This window comes from Hesperophylax consimilis, chromosome 5, assembly GCF_061612785.1.
Source record: "Hesperophylax consimilis isolate HC1 chromosome 5, BYU_Hcon_1.0, whole genome shotgun sequence".
Classification (NCBI taxonomy): domain Eukaryota; kingdom Metazoa; phylum Arthropoda; class Insecta; order Trichoptera; family Limnephilidae; genus Hesperophylax; species Hesperophylax consimilis.
In genome coordinates this window covers 36,509,488-36,524,724 of record NC_142840.1, presented here as the reverse complement: position 1 = coordinate 36,524,724, position 15,237 = coordinate 36,509,488, and the positions used below count along the sequence as shown (strand labels likewise).

Genomic DNA, 15,237 nt, shown 5'->3' with positions numbered 1-15,237 from the left:
ATTTAACAAGTCAAAATATTTCACCAACTAATATGTCAACTGAATGAATGTAATCAAACAAACTAAGAAAATTCATTTACTTTTTTAGACAAACTCGCAACTTTCTCAACCTAAGCCAGCTCAAAACAATCTACTATGCACTTTGTCAATCTTTAATAGAGTATGGTATCATGGCATGGGGAGGAGCAAACGCTGCCGCCATTGATCCAATATCTAAAGCTCAGAAACTTATAATAAAGATTATCCTCAAACTACCTATCACAAGCAGCTCGGATGAAATCTTTAGGAAAATCTGTGTTATGGACATTAGGCATCTTTATGCCAAAAACATACTAGCATACCTCTTCAAACACAAAACTACTTTTGACAATGTCCAAACTGCTCGTGATACTAGAACCAAAGGACATAATCTCTTACAAATCCCTTTCGCTAAAACAACTTTTGCCCAGAGAAATTTTAGATATTTTGCAATAAGGCTATATAATGCTCTCCCACTACCCATTAGACTGAAAGAATTTTTTTTAAATACAAAACAGACATCAAGTCTTGGATCATCAGCCAAGACAGATCCAAGATCAAAAAAATTATAAAAATCCCCTCATAAGTATGTACTAGATGCTGATTAACCAATTTATCATTTATTATTATTATTTATAATTTACCACTAACAAAGCCGTTCCTACAAAAATAAAGTTGGTTGTTTTCATGTGAAAAAATATAATAAGCAGTAATTCTTGATTGAAGTATTTGTACATATTGAATTATTTGGCGTGTTGGAAATATGCCGACGTAGCTGGTGGTCCAGAACACCTGACGGACATCGGAAGGATATTTCAGGCGACTAATTATTGTTTATAATAATTTGATACAATAGAGTATGTCAATGTACAATAAAGAGGATAAACAACAAAGCTGCTCTTAGTAAAATCAAGTCAGAGATTCAGATGCATAGTAGGTGACTATCGTAATCGAATCAATTATTAAAAACTTTGAAATGAGAATTCACACGACCACGACCAGTCACTTCTTGTCTCTTTAAATGCATTACTTATCCAACTTTCTGCTATCAATTCAACCCAGCTTTTACATGTCTACTTCTCCATATAATAATAAGCCAGCACTGATCACATGTGCAATCTATTGTATGAATGAATTTAAATGGTTTGTTAAACGGCCTCCCGTATTGAGGCTACGTAAGGTCAGACAAATCGATTTACTGCTCCGTACCAGCGGGCAGACGGTTCGTGGCCATTGTTCAAGAATACGAAGAAAGGAGCTGGAAGTATATTTTCTGTAAAGTGACTTTATGTATTTATGATATACCGGACACGCCGTGACCAGGTTAAATGAGTTAACTGGCATCTGGTCAGTGCGTCAATGGTTTTCTAATATAAAATACGTGCAAATCTCACGGAGGCCGCTAGCGCAAGAGTGGTCTAACTTCAACTTTGCGCATTGGAGATAAATATAAATGCAGTTTCAGATTAATGTAAATGCAGTTTCAGATAAATATAAATGGAGTTTCAGATAAATATCAGTTTCAGATTAATTCAAATGCAGTTTCAGATTAATGTAAATGCAGTTTCCGACAAATATAAATGCAGCTTCAGATAAATTTTAATGCAATTTCCTTAAGAGCGTATGTCATCTTTGAGAATGCTTTGTACGGGTTATTTCTGGGGAAAGAAGGGAGCTTGATAATACTTGTAGTTTTATGTGTTTATTTTTCTCTTTTATACGCCCATAAGTTTTTTTCTTCTACTACCACCACAGTAAGCGAAAAATGTTGCTTGTGTTGAGAAGGAGGACTTAGTCATCCGATGAATTGAACACACTACGCCTAAGCCCAACGCGATGTCAACTCAGCCACCGACCAGTCAATTATTATTGCAATAACATTTGCCACTGTGGTTTGCAGTCTGCAGTCGACCTCCGATTTGGACCACAACTGTCTTTCCTATATACACATTGAATTATACTTTGAATAGACTTACATTGAATAGACTTACCCTAAGATTCGCAACAATCGCAACACTTTCCATTGTGGAACTTTTCTGCGCTAAATTTGAGAGAGGTGCCTAAATTATAAGTCATTCATAAAAGTGTCAAACTAAATAGTATAATAAGATATAAAATTTTGAAAACAAGCCCGGACATTTGTTTACTCGATTTGGGATGTACATTGTTAAGTGTTTTACGCAGCCAGCAATTTGCGCGCCATTGTAAAAATGATTAATAATTCGTGAGCAGATTTTATTTTCGAGGACCAAATGGTGATATACTGTAAGATTCATTCATTGAAAATAGGACGGTCACGCCGAGTCCAGTGCTACGCAAAAGTTTGGTTTGTTAACCTTTCCCTGATTGGCTCGTCTATCAATTTGGACGTCTATGGTCTACCCGAATGTCGACATAAGAAATCTTGTACTTTAACTGGATAAATAATCTGTCTTAAAATAAATAAATCCTACACATCTAAGGACAATGAATGGCTTATTCTCCCAATGCAGATATTATGACCAATCTCAGTTGGAGTCGGAACGATAAGTGGGTATTTGTCAGCCGGTAAAGTACGTAGGCGCAGTGATGCACCGCGCTCACATTTCTAACGCCGATATTGCTTATTGCAATTTAACATGTTGCGCTAAGTTACTGCCAGATCGGATTAGGAATTTATCGTTCTCTGGTAAATGAACTTGCCCGGAAATATTAGATATAATATAGAAATGGTCAACTTTACATTATAATGTGCATACCGCCCATTGCAGATTCAATCACTTCACGGGCGCTTTGTAAAGAAGTGTGGAAACATAAGGATAAACGTTCAGGATATTAATTTTTTTAATTACGTCTATTCGATTTTCACTTTTGTTTCCGTGAATTAATGCAAATCTTGGAGGTGGAAATTAACCCACTTCCCGACATCCCATCGATCTATTACTCGGCATATAGACTCGTTGTTGATTAATTACTAAGATCCCACAGTTTTGTCGTGCGAGTAATTCATCCATTAACTGGCGATATGACACGTGTGAGGTGATTTAAAATCTTATCATCGTGCGAGAAAAGTCTCAAAGGAGTCGGCATCGTAAAATGTGTGATATCAGAAAAATATTCATTTTTTTGATAATTATTTAGGTACTATACGATTCCAAATCTAAAAATCTTTCATGTTTTATAAGACATTTGAAAATAAATGTGTTCATAGTTTAAAAAAAACTTCGTTTTTCAAGTGTTGATATTTTTTACATTAATTCCACACAGAAGTCTTTAAGGAAAACAATTTCCTTAAGGGCCTGCATAATATTTGTGGATGCTGTGTCGAGACTGTCGAGGGTATTTTTAAGGAAAGAAAGGAGAGAAATTTCTAGAGAGGAAAATTATATAAGAAGTGGGTAGAAACTAGGGGTCAGTGTGTCTAGGAGGGATGGATTCACATGTTCAAGGCGATCGGTCGAAAGAGTTCAGCTAGAGAGGTCGAAGGGTGTCTCTCAACCGGCACTCACGATCCGGCAGCCACACAGCTGATAGGCAGTCGCATCCACCGCCAATTCCTGAACAAACCTCACCTCACCCGGGCACCCCTGCTAAGTAACCAAACGTAGCGAACCACTTGTGATGTTTACAAAAAATACTAATAATACCACGGACAGCTATGCTAACGAATCTTTTTTTTTTTTTTTTTTTTTTTTTTTTCTTTATTCATGAAATATTAATGTGTACAGTTTTTACATGCTTTTCGACTACCACACTAGACACACGCCCGTATTATGGTAGTCGAAATTTATATACATAGGTTTATATAATTATATAAATTTAATATTTGATAACTTGTTAATCTAAGTATTTTTTTTCTTACATGCAATGTATGTGTATAATAGGTGACACTTTTACTGGTTCCCAGTTCAGTAGATTGCTCAAGTGTACATCAACCGTATTTTAAACTGTTGATATTAATGAGATAAAATGAACACAATCAGCAAATAAATAGGTTACTTTACTTGTTAAAATAATGAAAATAAAGTAGAAATTATGAAAATGAACTTGTTGAAATAATGAAAATAAAGATTAATTAATTAATTATTAAACTTTTTTCTTTACAGAATTGAATGAAAAACAAAAATGACTAATAAAGAAAATGAGCTTAATTTAATGATGGCAGGCATTCCTTGAAAAAGTTCCTTCCCTTTATAAATAACCAATTTTGAACACTTATGACATACAAATTGTGAGTTTTTGATTTTCTGATATCAATACTCAGCGAGTTGAATATTTTGGGAGCAATATAAGAAAACTGCCGCTGGGCGAAAGCTGTTTTCGTTTGGGGAATTTTACATTTTAGGTGTGTCGAGTAACGGGTGTTAATTTTTTGTTGTGTTTTATTCACCAAGTCATTTTTCCGTATGTATATGAGAATGGTCTTAACATATAATTGTCGAATATCTAATATTCTGAGTTTTCTAAAAAGTGGTTCTGATGGGTTTGTTGGCTTACATTTGAATATTATCCTTAGTAACAGTTTTTGAATTAAAACCATGGGATGAAGAATCGTTTTTGCACAACCTCCCCATCCCACTATACCATATGTAGTAATTGATTGAAAAAGTGCAAAGTATACACATCTTAGTGTTTGTAGGTTAAGGATAGATCTGAGAGAGTAGAAAATGTAGCATAATTTGCGAAGCCTTTTTGTTGTAGAATTTATATGGGCCTCCCATCGCAGTTGATTGTCTATAATGACTCCCAAGTACTTAATTTCGTTTGATATTATAAGGTTATCGCATGAACAATTTTTGTGAGGTGATGTAGCCATGTTGAAGTTCTGTGAACATGAATGTATGGTAAGTTTATGATAGTTTTGAGGGAGATTAGGTTTGCGTATGGAAAAAAGTAAGTATTTAGTTTTCTCAATATTTAGAGTGAGGAGGTTGGAATCTAACCAGTGTTTTATTTCATTTATACCATGATTTGCTTTTTCAAATGTTGAATTCAAATTTTCATCTGCAAATATGATAACCGTATCATCGGCAAAATATATTTACAGTGCCACCAGTATCCAAATTGCATAACGAGTTAATGTATATTAGAAACAGGAGTGGGCCCAACACACTGCCTTGGGGCACGCCATATGTGATTGGCAAACTTGTACTTCTATACTCTTTATCTTCTATACTCTTAATCAACAACAAATTTTGAGAAACTTATGATCACGAGCAAATAATAACATAGTAGTCCCAGAGAGAGGTCGTACGTACATCATCGACGAAAAATCTTCCTTTTCACATAACGTCCTAAATGAAAAAAAAATAGATGATACTAAAACGATGCTGTCACGTACGAAGTTTCTCTGGTACTACTATATACATACTTGTAGGATGCTCGACTGATCATAATATTTCACAAGCATCCAGAACATCGGTATCCACAACTCTTCATGCAGTGTACAACGGCGAGGAACGAAGGAATATGACTCACGATCCGTTCCTGGATCATACGGGGTCACCATCCTAAACACAATGAGGGAATGAATAAAGTAGAACTGTTATAATAATTGGAATTTCAATGAAAGGTTGGTGGAATTAGGGGAATTAGAGGAACTGAAGATGCCACGCAAGTCATGAAAAGTGATGAAAAAATACTAGGTTACGTTGGGTTTGATACAAGGACCAGTTTTTTTCATTACTTTTAATGACTTTATATCACTTTTCAAAAGTGTGTTGAATTGCCACTGTCGTAAGTTGTCGTGGAACCGCATCTATTCTATTTTATGGTATAAAGTGTTAAAAAAGAGAATCTCTATGAAAAGAGATATAAAGTCAGGAAAAGTGATGCAAAAACTAGGTTAAATGATTTACGTTAAGTTAGGTTTATAGGCCAGTTTTTTCATAACTTTTATGACTTCATATCAATTTTAAAAAGTTTATTGAATTGCCACTGTCCTGATTTGTCGTGGAACCGCATCAAACTATTATTTTTATGGAATAAGCGTTAAAAAAGAGAATCTCCATGAAAAGTTATATAAAGCCATGAAAAGTGATGAAAAAACTAGGTTAAATATGTTACGTTAAGTAATGACTTTATACCACTATTCAAAAAAAAATATATTACCACTGTCTTGAATTATCATGAAAACGCTTCAAACCATTGTTTTTCTATATGATATAAAGTGTTAAAAAATAGAAATACTGTGAAAAGTGATGCACGAATGATGAGTTTTCTTAAGGTTTTGGCATTCCCTATGGTATTTCCAGCATTAGTCTGGGTACCGCCAGATAAGGCTATGTTTTCAGCGGTTACATGATAACTCAACACAATGACAATTCAATAAACATTTTTAAAGTGATATAAAGTCATTAAAAGCGATGAAAAAAACTATCCTGTAAATCCCACCTACGTAACCTATTTAACTTAGTTTTGGTTAATCACTTTTCATGACTTTATGTCAATTTTTAAGGGTGTGTTAAATTGTTATTGTGTTATCCGGTTACCGTTTTCAGCTTTGCGGAAAATAATTGTCAGAGAGGATAATTGTTTTTGTTGGGTTTTAACTATACCAAAGATATTAGAAGAACGAGATGTGCTATGCGCAGTTCGTACTGAGTGGAATTGTTTTGCCGAGTGTCGCCGGTTTTGTTCACCAATACTACTGCACACCTTCGCTTGCGCTAAGGAATCCGCACTAATACATAGAACAGATTTCTGTGCGTACACGTCCCGATACCGTTCAAAGTACCCTAATTAGGTAGTACTCCGGCTACGGTCCGGCGGCCAACATAGCATATCTCGTTCTTCTAATATCTTTGAACTATACTAATAATTGCATAATTTATCTTGAGCCGTTTATGTGAAAAATCAACTTAAGTACTATTAAAACAAGTGTTAGGTGAGGTTTACACGTTTTGAATTATTTTTTTAATATTTATACTAATGTCGTGTAATGCACAAATTTGTGAATTTTAATGTTTTCTAAATAATTCGTATTATTTTTCATACTGAAAAATACTTTATACAATAATTATGAGGATTTATTTTACACCGGTATCTCCGATACGCGATGCCACCGACTACAAAGTTATTCGTGTCAAGTTTTAGGTACGTTTAGATTGAAAATTGAGATAGATATAATTTGAATCGCAAAATTCGAATCATCATGCTTGAAATCGTTTGTTAGATTTCCAAGTAGGCACTCGGATGGCGCGGCGCCGGATCGCTTGCTTTTGTAGTTTCAGTTCAAATACCATAAATATCTCTCGCTACTGATACTGACCAACAGTACAATCACCTCGGGTCACTTCCCCGGCACTCCGACATGCCCCGTGGAGTAGGTACCTACCCACAGTACTCAGACCCAGACCAGTACCTACCCAGGACCTACCCATTACCTACTTACTCTGTACCCACACTGCTTCGGCGGGAGATAAATGACCACTCCCGATGAACGAGAAGTACTCGATAGAGGACTCATTCTGTAATACCTACTATACGCCAACAACTATCTACCAACTAGCGATAAAGGACTCATTCTGCAATACATATCAACTACATACTCGCGATAGCGAACTCATTCTGTAAAACCTACCTCTAGCTACTAGCGATGGAGGACTCATTCCATAATATGGTATCGATAGTTACCACTAGTAGATAAGTTGGTTGGTAGGTTGCTAAGTTGTGCAGGTCAGAAACAATTTCTCAAATCATTATTCTGAACGTGACTACCTTTGTTGGCTGTTGACGAGCCTTGTTGTCATTGTTCCGATTGTCCGTGAATAAGAAATTCACCGCGTACTTATTTCTAGAAATTGAACCTTTATCTGAACTTACGGTAAAATTAAGCCCCATTATTGGACATCTATAAAATAGTGGACATAATTCAATGTCTCATAACATCGAAATAGATGTGTAGAGGTTATACAGTTTGAAGAACCCAATCAAAACAGGATGCAATCAATATTATAGTTTTTTTTGGATCTATGAATGTTTGGACTAAAATTCGACCGGTGTACATAACCTAAATGCGATAGGTATTCTGATCGATATTTAGAATTAATTAACGGTTTAAATATTAGAAACATATTTACGCTACCCCCGTAACATTGTTTTAATTAGGTACTGATTTGTTCTGATGATGTCTGAAAAGTAATTCTTGTATCGCTTTCATTATAACATTTCTCGGTGATGCCCATCGCAAATATATAAATAAAAATGTTAATTGATAAAAAATACGTCGGAAATTGAGGTTATATTTCGATTTCCTTGGTGTATGAACATCTAATCGATGAGATTATGATGCAATAGTTATCAGTCTTCCTGTATTTTCAGATTAGATTCAATCAATTGCAAATCAACTGAAATATCCGCATCGGATCGGCGATTTATTGAACCATTGCTATAATTTCAATACACAATTATATTATTTATACTTAATATAACATTAGCCCTTTCATCCCCAGTGTTAATTCAAATTGACATGAACTTTGTGCATTTTTTTACCGTAACGGTAGCGATTTAGAAAAGTTTTTGTTTTCTTATAGCTTATAATCTTTTCTGTGGCGTCTATTTTTTCCGCTCGGTTGAAATCCTTATTCCCGCCACAACAACGATAAATATTTTGACATCTGCTATTTGTGAGTTTCATCAAATTTTTGCCGTCATTGTTTATTTAATTTAAGGTGAGATATCAATATTTTCTACTTGAATTACAATTATTTAACGCATTAAGGTGCGTTATATAATAATAACATCAGTTCAATTCACTGTTCACAGTCATTTGCCAGAATATTGAAAATGAATTTCAATTTTCATTCAAATTAACACTGGTAGTGACGGACATGTTTTCGACTAGTATGGTGAATTTTTAAAGATTTATAATCCTTGATTATTTCTTTATTTCTGAATGAATTTTACTTAAAATGTCATTTGTTTGTACCTTAGAGATTATCGCTACATTGTAAATGTGCATTTTTGACACGAAACAGTTCTTTGTATTACTTTTGTGTTATGTTTATTTTACCTTAATATGTAAAAAAATACCCTCGGACGTCCAATGTTTATCCAAAATGACATAGAATAATTTCTAAAAAAAAAAAATTAAATACCAAAAATTACATATTTTTAAAAATTACAAGCGTTACATATTTATTTATTTGGTAACAATAATGCGGGTATGAAAGGGTTAAGAGTTTTTTTATTAAATTTCTCTAAATATTCTATATCTCTAGCGTGAGATAGGTATGATTTCCTTATTCTACCGGTATTACAATGGAGGATGCTCCAAGGAACTAGCGTCATTGATGCCCTGTATACGGTTGACATTTGTTGTACACGAGAACGGGTCCCTTCTACGACTCGTTCTTGAGTTCAACAGCTCGGCTGTGGAAAGATTTATCGGCCTGTGTTTCCACCCTCCTACAACATGGGTCTCTTAAAGACTCATGTTCACTCCTAAAAAAGATCCTCTATACAGCATCCCCAGAGATGTCATAGGCCTTGAAGGAATTTTTTTCCTCAGTGCCTTCTGTGGTTCTATGGTGTGGGGTTAGTGTAAAAAGGGACCAAAGTTTTTTAATCTTGTAAACGAAATGCTTAAAACCGGTTAAAAAAAACGATTTTGTATTAAAAATCAATCAACATTTTCACCTTCGCAAAATGAGATGAAAAAACAATCTTATTTCCATACGAAATGACAATGGAATGTTAACACATTTAAAGCATCGTATTCAAATAAAGCAAGGAGTTTCATAATCTCCGCCAAGGTAAAGCGAGGTTCAACAAAATATTGCAAATCACGAATAATCTTTATGTCGATGGCAATACCAAAACAAATTGTTACAAAATTTCGGTTTGAATGGAAAGACTTTGAATTACAAATTTAGTTTAGCAGGTTGTATTTCACTTGATGGTAGATCAAAATGAACATATTTACAAAAATGATTTATGGGGAAACGTTTAATTCTATAACTGTGTGTTATTATGCAACTATAGAATCTACGAAACATACGTAAGTACGTACCTATCTATTATAATAATTGGAAGAGGTACCTTTTGACTTTTGCATTGCGAAATAATTGGAGGAAACTTCGTTTAGCTATTTCCTAGTTCGTAAGTGCTGTTTCAATGGTATGCTTTTGAAATCTAATACATGAGATTTTTTTTGTAAAGCCATGGTTATTTGTAATAATATTATAATAGTTAATTTTAGAAGGTTATGCACATCAACGTAATATTTAATAATTTAAATTTTGATTTTACTTTGAAAACCAAAATTTTTAGCATTTACAATGTGAAGTGAAATATGTCTAATTATTTATTAACCAATAATATATTTTCACTGGTGTATCTTAATTTTTTGTGATATATACGAAAGATTTACACTAGTCTATAGGGATGGGATGGTAGGAGGTAGGAAAATGGAATAAAATGGAGGGAGACCAAGTTTGTGTTGAGTAATACGCGTTATGAGTATGTTATTTATTGATTTTAGATTTGAAAACGTGAGGTACTGTATTAAATAAGATAATCTTAATTAATATAAACGAAACATTAAATAGAACAATACGCAGAAAATAAAAAAAGGTAAAGGTCGCAACTGTGGATCGAACCCAAGACCATTGTCTTATTGGGAGAACTCTGTTACCACTAAGCCATTGAGACGTAATATTATGAGATACAAATCAGTTCTTGATTGTTTTCATATTTACATGTGCCTAATTTAAAAATGGTAATTAACGGACGGATTATTAAAGGTATAATAGAATTTTCGGAAAGAAAGTCGTAACAAGGAAAATTATTGAGATAAGTTCGAAGTAACGTGTAGTTGAAATGATAAAATAAGTTTAATTATTGGGGTTGAAAACAAAAAGGGAGATAAAAGCTATGTTCTCACCTTAACAATAACACGATCCAGCGATTGGTGTTAGTGATTGATTAACTCGAGGGATTTGTGTCATATTTATACATTTATCAAATTATTTAATTAATACCATTCAATTATTTGGCCTGTTGGAAATAAGCCGACGTGGCTCAGTGGTCCAGAGCATCTGACCAGACATCAGAAGGTGCGGGTTCAATTCCCGTCGGTGGCATTTATTTTATATTTTCAATTTGTGTTGATATTTCAGGCGACTAATTATTGCTTATAATAATTTGTTAAAAAGAAAGATATTTAGTTTACACGATATCGAAGGGGATTTTAATTAATATGCACATGCTTGAACATTATGTAACAGCTTGCTAATTAAAATATTGTTTTAATTAATTTTCCCATGTGAATATTCAATCCTAGTTTCAATCCAGGAGGATGTTCATTATTAATAATCGGCGGTGTAATCAATCGTATACTTTTTCAACGAGCGGAAACTGCAGAATCCAAATACATAATGAATAAGAAGCAATCAAAGCTGTAGCGGATACGTTGTAATATACCTCTCATCTCCGGCCAATCGAAGAGCAGATCGCAGCATCTTCTGAGGTATTTCCACTCGCACTAAAACTAGAATCTCCGGCGAAGGCTAACAGAAAATAGCGATGCCGTTGGACCCATAAACTGCGAAGATATACGAGGAGTTAACATCTCGCAACAGGCACGATATAATTTAGTTGGATAGCGTCAAAGCAGAGATAAAGGTGGGGAAAACGGACACTACCCCCAGGCGCACTATATACGTGTATTAAGGGCTGTAAAATAGACCACCAAAATTGAAAGTGAGCACAAATTTCTTAATTTATCTTATCCACTAGAGCGTTCTGCTATAAAATCAATTTCAGCCTTGAGCGCTCTGAATTTTTTAAGTATTTGGTTTGGAAATTTCCCGCCCTCCTTCATAAAAATACATCTCCGAATTTTAATATGGAGACACATTAAGTGTTTATAGTGCTACAGAGCCATTGAATACACCTACATTATTTATATAAAAAATGCCGTTTTGTAGTATCTACTACGAGCAATATTAAATATTATGACTGTGTGTTTTCTATGGCCTAGTTGATAAGCATTACTATAAATTTAAATTATAACATACATTTTTTAATACGTAAACACATTATCAATGATTTGTAGGAAAAAAATTTCAATAATTTTGTTAATGGAATGTCCATAACAAATAAGTCAGAAGAGATGCGAGATATCTTTTATTAGAGTGTAAAACTACTATGTTAGTTTTATGATTAATCGAAGATTCCAAGGCGCTGGAGTTTACGAAATAATTCCAATAAATGTTTCAAAATATCTCTTCAAATTGCTCACATTATCGACAGCGTCAAATTGACCAAAATTTAGTCAAATAAAGTCTAGTGGCTAATTAAACTCGATAACCACATGCCTACATAATTGAAATAATCCATAGAGAACACACCACCTTATAATATAATAAATATTTAAACAAAATATTTTGGTCTGGAGCAAAACAAAAGGTACGCAAATTTCCCAAATTTAATAACACCAAATCAAACATAAAGCGATGCCACTTACATATATTTATGGTCAGGTTTTTTTGTAATAGTAAGTATTAGAAACATATCATTCTCCTAATCCTATAACTAATTTGCTGGAATACACATACAAAATTTTATGTGAACACCTTAGAACAGGTTCTCCTAGTGAGAAAAAACGCTACACATAACATATATTTTTAAATGATTTTAAATTCTCATATAGGTGTAATTCAAATAACTTTAGTAAGTTAGTTTTCGAGATATTGGCAAACAACTTAGATTAGTTTTTGAGTGCGAAAATTAAAAATTCGTAAAATTCTAATTTTTATTACGTTACCCTCAATATCCCTGCTATTGATTACAGTCCAAAATGAAACTATCAGTGCCTGTAATAAAAAAACATTTTGGTTCCATGACGAGTTATTTAAAACTTCGACTAATCATACTGTAAGTTATTTTAAAAAAATGCTTATTTTGTGTTTTTTAAATGGTATAACATTTATAACATTTCCCGTGTTATAGAAAAAAAGATATTGCTATTTTACTGTAAAAAAAACTTGAATTTCGCCAATGAATATGGCGGAAAAATTGGGCGCGGAGTTCCTAGATAAAATTTTATGAACAAATTAAAGCACTTTCAAAAAGATTCGTGATAATACACAATCTTCATAGTTATGTTCTTGAAATCCTCGGTTTTCAAAATAGGAACTGATTGTGTGAACTATTCAGACAACCGATAAAGGTTCCAAAATTATATTCTTAATTAATCGTTCTGTATTTGAAATGCGTATTTCTTTTGTTTGTATTTTTTGAACATGTCAATGTTTTCTAATGGTAAATTTCTAACCGTCTCTAGTTTCACAAATCCTTTTTTATTATAATATCCCGTGATATATCACGTGTCTGCACTAGTTATAGTATAAATCGACAACCAAATAAATTTAATATAGGTAAACCTAGATTTTTTTTTATTTTATGGGTCGTCTAACTTTTTACTTTGAAGGGCATGAAGTGTCGGTCCACACAGTCGCTGGGTAAAAGAATGGCAAAGATCAGCACTTGGACAAATCTCAACATTGTCTCTTGCGTTATGAACCCAAACCTTTTCTGACGTAGTTACAAATGTTCTATTGTTTCACAGAATTTATTATTTTCAAGAAGCAGTTAAAAAAATTCTTAATATATGTTCTCGGTAAACCGCTCAGCTTCATACCATATACATATCTCTTCTCATTGAGCTGCTAACCACTCCAAAACTTATTACGTAATATAACATTTCACATTCCTCTCGGCGTACGAAATTATGATGCTTCTTTGACTGATTGACAGTGTAAATAAATATAGACCTAAACAAAATTTCGTTATAGGTTGGTGGTATTCACAATTGCAAATACAAAACTGATGGAACAAACTTTCATTTCTTAATTTGCAGTGTTTGATGTTTTAGTGGGAAAGAACATATATCCCAGTTTCACTTTTGCTATGCTTAAAAATGCATAGGTTAATTAAGGGCGTTTATTTTGATGGTTTGGCATCATTTTGTAAAAAAGAACTTATCAGAGCACGAGAAAGTGTTAGCAAATATACACCTAACTAAACGTAGATAATATATGAATAAGTGAAGGCAAGCCCATCGGAAAACAAAGAGAATGTTAATCTGAAGGTGAAGAAACAGCGCGGCCATTATAAAGTAACTGTGGCATCTCATAGCATTTTCTAGCTAGGCCCAATGAGAGTACCTTGTGGCATTCCTGGGCGTGAGGAACATCGCGAGATCACAGCCTCCTGCCTGCTACCTACTGCATTTATACTACGAGATGTATCGTGCTATTTATTAAATTCAATCTCAACCAGTGTGGTGCCCACCTATAATACGTCTGGAAGTGGCTACTCATGTAGATCTGTACGAAAGGTATACCTACAGAGATATCCTTATTGAAGCAACGCAGATGATCTTAAAGATATCATAAATATGTGGTAAGTGGATGGTATATTTCTTTTGTAACTTTGAGACACCTTTTTAACCCAACTGAAATTAGAGACGGAGAAAAAACATGTTCTGCCTATAAAACTCACAATATACAATATTAAGTAAACCGCAGAAATCAAATAAAAAGCATTTTATTGATATTAAGTAGGTACCATTACAAATATCGCAAAAAGATGTCTAAGGATCGGCCGGGTCAAGCGCCTAAGGCCTTGAGTTACGAGGACTATTATAGGTAATCTCCATCATTTATCTAACCGACATGCTTCACTATTAAAAGCACAGATGTGACTGCATATTGCAATACATTTCCTAACACAGGTGCTGTGATAATTGAGTTCAATACCACGAGTCTTCGCAGCCATTGTACGATGAATAATTGTACGTTTTCACTAAATTGCCATCAGAAATTTTATGCACGAATTCAGCACCTGATTAGAACTTGCATGGGTGACAGTTTTAGTACCTAAGCAATAAAACACGCGATCGAAGTATACGAATAATGACCCCTTTAGTAATAAGTTAATGAGATTAGTTGAAATGGGTATCAGGATCATTATAATGGAATGCAAACACTCTAAACAATACATGTACACGTTGATAAACCCAGCAGAAAGCATAATTAAATTACATTTGTCTACTTTTACCAGAATAAATATTGTCACTGTAACACTATCCGAAACGTTGATTAAAGAAGGAGGAAGCTCATCAATCCCAAAAATAAATCACGAAGATATAAACAGGTATTTACTTTTTTACAAATGTCGCGGACTGTGAAAAGGTTCAAATTTCTGAGAAGAAACGCGAAGAATTATTAAAAT

The 15,237-nt window shown here is 33.8% G+C and overlaps 1 protein-coding gene and 1 non-coding gene across 3 annotated transcripts in view; one reads left to right on the top strand and one right to left on the bottom strand.

The window, feature by feature from the left end:
- The window catches only part of LOC149423869 (uncharacterized), a 207,093-nt gene that overhangs the window by 151,139 nt on the left and 40,717 nt on the right, over positions 1 to 15,237 (bottom strand). The gene's annotated exons all lie outside the window — the stretch shown is intronic.
- Positions 11,009 to 11,081, top strand: TRNAS-AGA (transfer RNA serine (anticodon AGA)). The gene has a single exon. It is a non-coding gene; the product is annotated as a tRNA-Ser (tRNA).